The sequence below is a fragment of the Lipotes vexillifer genome, unplaced genomic scaffold, assembly GCF_000442215.2.
Source record: "Lipotes vexillifer unplaced genomic scaffold, Lipotes_vexillifer_v1.1 scaffold415, whole genome shotgun sequence".
Taxonomy (NCBI): Eukaryota; Metazoa; Chordata; class Mammalia; order Artiodactyla; family Lipotidae; genus Lipotes; species Lipotes vexillifer.
The window spans coordinates 474,449-482,830 of NW_006774345.1; the positions used below are offsets into that span (position 1 = coordinate 474,449).

The 8,382-nt window shown below is 34.8% G+C and overlaps 1 protein-coding gene across 1 annotated transcript in view; it reads left to right on the plus strand.

The window, feature by feature from the left end:
• Nucleotides 1-7,079: 7,079 nt before the first annotated feature.
• The window catches only part of KERA (keratocan), an 8,158-nt gene continuing 6,855 nt past the window's right edge, over nt 7,080-8,382 (plus strand). Inside the window, exon 1 of the mRNA XM_007449109.1 lies at nt 7,080-7,675. The gene's annotated coding sequence lies outside the window, so the exon portion shown is untranslated. The remainder of the gene's footprint in view (nt 7,676-8,382) is intronic.

An 8,382-nucleotide genomic window follows, 5' to 3' on the forward strand; every position in this document is an offset into this window, starting at 1 on the left:
TGGAGGCCACATATTACTGCATGTGAGTCTGGTGCTGAGAAGCTGTAAGATTTGAGTTTGTCCCATGGCAAGAGAAGGCTCTCCAGACAGCTGAGGTCACAGTGATCCTGCTACTTATCACTCATCAGATTAAATGATATTTAAAGGGTTCATAGTAGGTCAGGTTGCTATATGTAGTGTGTGGTAAGCCTTAGTAAGAGAATTAAAACCCTAGCTTTCCAAAGCAAGGATATGCTTATATTTAGCAAATAATTACTATCCTTTTAAGAAACTGGACCCAAGGGGAAGCTAAACAACAATTTGACATTAACCACTCATAAACCTAGTATTACCTGATCTATCTAGCCTAATCTCAATTGCTCAGCAGTGCTGATTCATCAAGTACACAGGGGCTCATGGGGGCTTTCTCTATGCCAGCTGACTAAGAAGAGTATAAATACAATTATAATTATATAAATTATAATTAAAATTATACGATATGTAGGAAGAAATTGAGAGTGAAATGCTGCAACAGTATAGGCCTGATTGGGATGCCCTGGAAGGCAGTTTGATAAGAAGCTAAGGAGAACAAGAATACACATTTGACTCAATGGATCTCCTCAACACACTGGAGACATTATGAGTCTAATTCTCACTATTCTGATGAAATGCCTTCTTGTAAGAGACCTCTTTTGAAGTGCTTTGGAGGCGAGCTTTAAACTAATTGGCTTTCAAGTTGCTCACTTCCTGTTATCTTAGTATCCTCTGAAAGCCAATAGTGCTAAGGTGGAACATTTGTAGAAATGGAGGGAGCTTGAGAAGCTGAAGGAGAACAATCCTAGAGCGTATTGGTTCTGGATAGTTGGTAACACAGCTCACCCAAGAATCACAGAGATATTTTTATTTTTATTTTTATTTTTTGATTAGGTATTCACAGTCTTCTTGTAGAGTCTTGGAGGAACCGGCACCACAGAGAGTCATAAATATCAAAATTGAATCAAAACATAAATAGCTTATAAGTGACAGGGTGTGCTACTAGTTTCAGATAAATTTTGGACAGCATAGCCTCAGGATGCTTCATATACAAAGGCTAAACTATGCATGGAAGGTTATTTGCCATTTAGTCACAACCAAAAAAATTCATGTTAGCAGTTTTAATAAAAAAATCAAAGTTATAAAAAGTACACTAAGAAGAATACGTGTTGACTTTTTCAACTCATTCCCAATATGTGTGTGTATGTGTGTAATATATATAAAAAAGAGAGACAGAATACCTGATCCTTAGCTGACAAGTGCTATTGATTCTCATAGATCTTCTAATAAGGTTACTAGTGCTTCTTCTTAAGTATCAAAATTCAGCAAAGCACCATCAGCTATGCGAGGAATGTTTCCAATGTGAAATACCTCTATAGGTCAAATCAAGCCAAGAAAAAGAAAAAAGATATCAAGGGAAATAAAATTCTTGCAAGGAGCAGAAAAAACTCACAATACTATCAAAATCTTGTAGTTTTTAGTCTCGTTTTGAAGAGATTAAAAGAGAAAGTAGTAATTACATAAAAGAAAAGAATGCTTTAGAAAGGGAACAACCAGAGAATGTTTCCAAAGTAAATACATGAAGTATGATATAGAAATTTTAAAGAAGACAAAATTAAGGAAATCTGTTGGAAAGCATAAAAATCTTTTGATAATGGAAATAGAAAAGAAGAGATCAAAGATTTAGACAGTGTAACAAGGAGGTGCACCATCTAAGACTTTCAAAAAGAGAAAATAGGAAAAAATGGATGGACCATATGGACGTGAATTTCCAGATTGAAAGGACTCCCTGGGTACCCAGTGAGGGAGTGAAATACACCCTCTCAAGACATATTTTTGTAATAGTTCAGAAACTGAAGATGAAAGGAAAATCTCAAAAGTGTAATGAGAGCAAAAAAGGTCACATTCTAAAAACTGAAAATTAAAATTTTATTAACCTTTTCTATTTCAACTCAAGAAGCAACAAGACAATCACTTTCTTGAGTATCTTCAAAATTTGGAAGGACCATTATTTCAAATTAGGATTGTATATAGTCAAAATATCAGTTAAGCGGATGGGCTGAGTAAACACATTTTTATAAACGTGACTTTACACACATACACAAAAAGAGAGGTAACTCACGTGCACAGGAAGTGATCAGAAGCTGTGTTCCCCCAATGCTGTGGAGTTAACCAAGAAAGAACAGAACACAGATTCAGAAAGTAACAAGGGATCTAACCTAGGAGATGGGTGAAGGAAGTCCAGGACCACAACAGTCTCACTGGACCAGAGACCAAAGATTCTATTATACATAAATGTACTTTAAAAGACAGTACTTTGTCAGAGACAGCTGATTTTGTTGTTTGGTCTTTTTTCTTTGACATATCGTTGATTTACTATGTTGTGTTAGTTTCAGAGGTATAGCAAAGTGATTCAGTTATACATACATATATCTATTCCTTTCCATTATAGGTTATTATAAGATATTGAATTTGCATTAGTTTTGACACCTTAGGTAAGCTTAGTTAACATTTGAAGAAATCTTATAATGGAGACTCACTTCATGAATTTTTTAAATATTTGGTGCAAAATAAAGGCCTGTTATGTAACATACAGTTGAACTTATTTTCATCAAACTTAACACCTCTTTGTAGGTTGTAGAGGAAGATTCCTATAGCCCTCATTAATTATGAGTCAACTGAAATGTACCATAAAGAACTTAAAAATTTTCATTTACCAAATTTGCTTAGGTTGGTTTACAACAGCAAGCAAACTAGATTGAAGTAGGAGGAAATGGAATTCCAGAAGAAATATCTCCCAGGAGAAAAAAGTGAACTTAATATTTCTGTTTTTTTTTTTTTATGAACACTTTTACCATGTTCTAGGTGCTTTAAAAATACTAACTCATTTAATTTTCATAACAATCCTATGAGGCGGTATTATTACTATGATTATTTATATTATTATTATCCTTAATTTACAGATGAGAAGACTAAGGCAAAGATAAATAATTGTTCAATATTTCACAGCTAGTAAATAAGAGATTTATTCAAGCCCAAGCAGATCTGACTTTTAACCAGCACACTATGTTACCCTACCCTCTGGGTGCAAAATATTTCCAAAATGGTTTTATAATTCTGTTTGTTAAATAATTCTGTTTTGGAAAATATTAGTGACATAGATATATATGTATAGAGAACGTCACATATATATGTATGTGTGTGTATATATATATATATATATATATATGGCAAATAAATACAATACAGTGAAGGAATTAAACTAATTTTGCACTGTTTTCTTCAGCAGTAAACAATATTTATATTATGTAATAACATGCAGTAAATATTTAATCAAAGTTTGTGGTATACATACATTAGGAGTTATTGAAAGGAATAATGGTTGCAGGTGGGGTAAGAGTGGGAATGAGCAAATGTGCTAAATCTTTATCTAATGGGGGTGGTGGAAGGGAGGTCCAAGAGGGAGGAGTTATATGTATACATATAACTGATTCACTTCATTGTACAGCAGAAACTAGCACAACATTGTAAAGCAATTATACTCCAATAAAAAAAATAAAAGAAAATAAAATAGTTGATGTTTAAAATTGATAAGTTAAACAAAAAGTACAAGCAAGGATATTGAAGTAAATATTAAAAGAAATCCAGAATAGAGTTGAAAACAATGGCCTCTTGGGAGCGGGACTTACACTGAAGTGTGGGGTGGGGGATTGCTTGGTTCATTATCAGTTTTGTAGTAATTTTGACCTTTTAAAAGTGTCACTGCTATATTTTAAATGTATTATTTTGAAAAAATTTAAATACACATGTATATGCATGTGTGTCAGCTATATATTTTAGTGGATTCCTTTTATATTTTTTAATTATTTGACAGAATTTAGTTAAACAGGCTAAAATTGATCTACGAAGAGAAAATTATTTCTCTTAGTAAACGTATAGTCAGTTGGACATAAACATAGGTCCTGGGAGCACCTAACAGTCCAACTATTGCTAACATAGAATCATCAGATACATATGCCAACAAATTTGAAATCCTACTAGAGTTTCGTGTCTTTTATACCTTTATGCATCGCCTTCTTTTTTTAAATATCAACGATCTTTAGGAATGCAACAAGACAAATTCCCCAGTCTAAGACAGTTTAGCAAAGCATCCTCCCTTTTACTAAGAAGTAGAAGCAAGATAAGCAAACAGGAAACATCAAAACGTGCTAACAGAAGGAAAAGAGGTTAAGCCACCAAGACTTTAACTCCATCTCAAGTTTCTAGGACTTCTCTCAGGAAGGCCAAGATACCAACTATCACATTCTCTGCTGAAAGAAATTTCTGGGCCTTCTGACATGTTCACCACCATTATCTTCTTTGATTTTCAAACAACCCTTCATAGTAGTCAGAACAGGTGCATTATGGGTAGACTTAGGCTTACGATGGTTAAATAACCTGTGCCCGCACAAACAGCTAGTAAGATGCAACAGGAAGACTCTAACTCACATTTTTTTAACCATATTTTGAAGGTTCTTCACTATATTCCTATTCACATAGTAGTTATGCTGATCAAAAAAAACCATAATTATTAAAATGATACATGTGCCTTATTTGCTCATTTGGTAAATAGTTATTGGATACCTACCATGTCCAAAGCCCCAGGGACTTCTAAAATATTAGTCTGTCATTAGAAGGACAATTTCAAAGCCACATCGTTACACATTAGGCTTCATTTTTCCCTCTTAGCAGAGTCAGATAAGACTGGGCAGAGTCTTCCATTAATTCTTATAACAACTAGCATGACTCAGAGGTTTGCACCATTGTCTTAATTTAATTTATTGAACTTCCACTTAAGCAGTCCTAATGAAGAGTTAAGTCCCCATCCTTCAGGAATCAGTAATCAAAGAAGGGTAGATTGAATTGTAATGGGAAAAATTAAGACATAGACAAACAGAGATTATACTAACAGCAGAAGACATCCTATATTTTAGTCTGGAAACAATGATACCAAACCTGGCAAGCATTGTAGATGATCATTTTTATTTATATCATGTCTCCCAGGGTCCTTAAAATGTGATTGCTATCATATGCTCACAAAATGAGAAGGAAGGGTTGAGAATGATTTCCAGATTTCTGGTTTAGGAGACTGAATAAGATGATAGCGTCACTCAAAAGTATAAAGTGACAAAAGCAGTTAAAGGGAGATAGTGAATTTCATTTTAGATATATGGTTGTGAGACCTGTAACAGGAGATGTCTAGAAAGCAAGTGGATACACACATTGGAGTGCAGTTTTTCTTCCGTAGGCTAGATTGAAGAAAGAGCCTCAGGAGTCATCATAATAAAGGGAATGGTTAAAAACTTGGAATCGTTTAAAAATCTTTGAGATCCTAGAATCTCAAAGAGACTTAAATGCTAGAAAAGCTTTTTAAAAAACTGTTCGAGGAAACAGAGAGCTTCAGAACATAGATAGAGAGAAGTCACAAAGAAAGGGGAGGAAAAAGTAGGAGAGAATGTAGTCCAAGAAACATTTTATTAAAGGGGTGGGTCTGCATTGCCAAAAGTCACAAGTCAAGTAGGCGAAACACTAAAAGACTTCAACAGATTAGTAAATATGAAGGTTATTGCTTTTTTGTTGTTGTTGTTAGAGCAATGTGAGGGAAGCAGAGGGATTAGAAACCTTATTTTGATGGGTGAATCATGGGTGGAATGGTGAATAAGAAACAGAAATTGGAGGCAGCCAATTTCCTACAATGGACACATAGCAAAATTTGTGTAATAGAATTAAGAAATGACTAAAATAAGTTTGCTAAAAAAGAAAATTAAGAAATAAGAGAGTAGCTAAAGGGGGCCGTGCAGATTCAGAGATCATCTGTTGTTTTATACTGAGGGTTTAGAAAAAGAAGAAAGAGAAAAGGAAAAGTGCAGTAGAGAGAGGAGATCATTGTTATGACAAAAGCAAATTAACACTTGATTTTTTCCTTAAAATATGATAGGAGTGTACCTGTTGGGCTACTAAGAGATCATGTCTGAATTTGATCTTAAGCTATCAAGGCTCTGAAAATTAAAGGTATTTTTCAGTTGAGAGTGTAGGTCTAATGCTACAGAAAGGCTAACATTTTCTAATCATTTACAACATATTAAGGCCAACCTTGTGAGGTAGTCCAGCAGTATGTTTTTGTTTTTGATTTTGTTTTTTTGCGGTACGCGGGCCTCTCACTGTTGTGGCCTCTCCCGTTGCGGAGCACAGGCTCCGGACACGCAGGCTCAGCGGCCATGGCTCACGGGTCTAGCCGCTCCGCGGCATGTGGGATCTTCCCGGACCGGGGCACGAACCCGTGTGCCCTGTATCGGCAGGCGGACTCTCAACCACTGCGCCACCAGGGAAGCCCCCAGCAGTATGTTGTGGATGACAAAACTGTGTTTAGGAGAAAGGGAGTAAGTGATTCTGAAAAATATTTTTGAGACCAGTGCTCTCCCCTCTTCACTGTGTTCTATCTTTGATAATATTTATGTGGGCAGTGTTGAGTGAGTCATATCAATACAACTCCCTTTTCCCAGAATACGATAGATTTTGAAAAACAAAATGATTACAATCAATCAGCAGGGTAATATCTGAAAATGAGATTTTCAAAACTTTTTTTCTTTCCTTAAGAGGCATACCATTTTTTTCCCTCAAATTACAAGAACTGGAAGACACATTATCCTAAACTTGTATGTTAAAGAAAAACAAAAAACAAAACAGTGCAGCAGAATGTCCTATAATGGCCTAAATGCAAAACATCTTTTATAATGCAGGAAAGAAAAATCTCATTTTAATAATTATTTGGAATAAAGCTCCCAATATGAAATAGAGACACAAAAATTATTTCTATAAAACAGTTATTTCTATATACCATATTTAGTGCCAACATCAGGTAGAGCTTTCCTGATTTCACTTTTAAATTTTTCAAATACATTTTTTATCTTTTTCCCCTTGACTAAAAACAATATATCTAAATAGAATCCCAGCATCTGTTTTACACAAAAAAATGAATAAAATATTTCCATATAAACAGAAAACATTGGTCTTTATGTCTTTGTATCCAATTTTTAAAAAAGATCATCTAGAGAAAAATGCTTTAAAATCTTTTTGTTGTAGTTGAAATCAAAACTGCTTTTAGTTTCTTGCTGTTAGATCAGGTCTCCAGATCAGTGCATTACAATATCTTTGGGACTGTGAACTCAGAGTGAAAGTTGCACTGAATTTTGTTATAGGTTCTTGAGATTAAAGTCAGAATTTCCTGTGCTGGGCTACCTAGGTACTGAGGTGCTGTGGTTGTTGGAGGGGTTAAAGCTGGAGCCATGGATGCATATATATTAGGGAGGATTCACAAAAACACGACAGTGGAGCCTGGGTCAATCCATTACTTTGAATGAGCAGTGACCAATAGAAAGGGACGAGGAAGATCCAGGAAAACTGAGGTAAGCGGTGTTCTGAAGCTCTGTCAAAGTGGAAACAATAGATCAAAGGTGTTCATGGTGACTGGTCAGAGGAGGTTTTATTTTTTCTCGTAGGAGGCTAGACAGCATAAAATAAAAACAAATTCTTCTAGTCAAAGTTTTTTTTTTTTTTTCTTAACTGATTTTAGCAAACTTCAGATCCAGACACAGGACTCAGCGATACATTCCTGGACAGCAAGGTAAACTATTTTACGCTTTTCAAAACTCTTAACGTTAAGAATTCAAAGTTATGATTCATCAGAGGCAGGGTTACGCTTCAGTAACTAAAGCAAATCCCTATTCTGAAAAAAAAAAAATAATGTTTTAATGTGTCTCTGTTGGAAGATGACCAGAGCAGTATTCTGCAATCGCAAGAAATTTGACAGCTTGCGGAAGCTGCCCTGCGCTTGTCATTTCCCTCGATTTAGGGGCAAAATTGAAAGATCAGCATTTCTAAATGATGCTGATTTTATCTCTTCCTAAGGAATCAGTGAAATTTATTTGGTCTTTATTACCAAGTGTTTGAACTAAATGTACATTGATAAGAACGTTATTGTTATATAGATACATATTATTTTCCTGTTAGGATAGTTCTTTGTTCCCATAACCTTGTTGAAACTCAACGGGGAGGATTTATGTCTTTTAAATGTATCACATATCAGTAAGTGTTAACCTTTGCTCTGTTAGCATCCATACTGAAAATATGGAGAGCCACCTGTATCCTGAGCATGTTCTTTGTTTTGTTTCTTATCAACCATAGTAACACCGCTTATTTATGTAAGTGTGACATATATCTGTATCAACATCTATATATCTGTATCAACATCTCTATATAGAGAGTTTCATAATCCAAATTTCTTGGCTAAACAACTTGATCCTCTACTTAAAATATTAGGAGTCTTTCCCT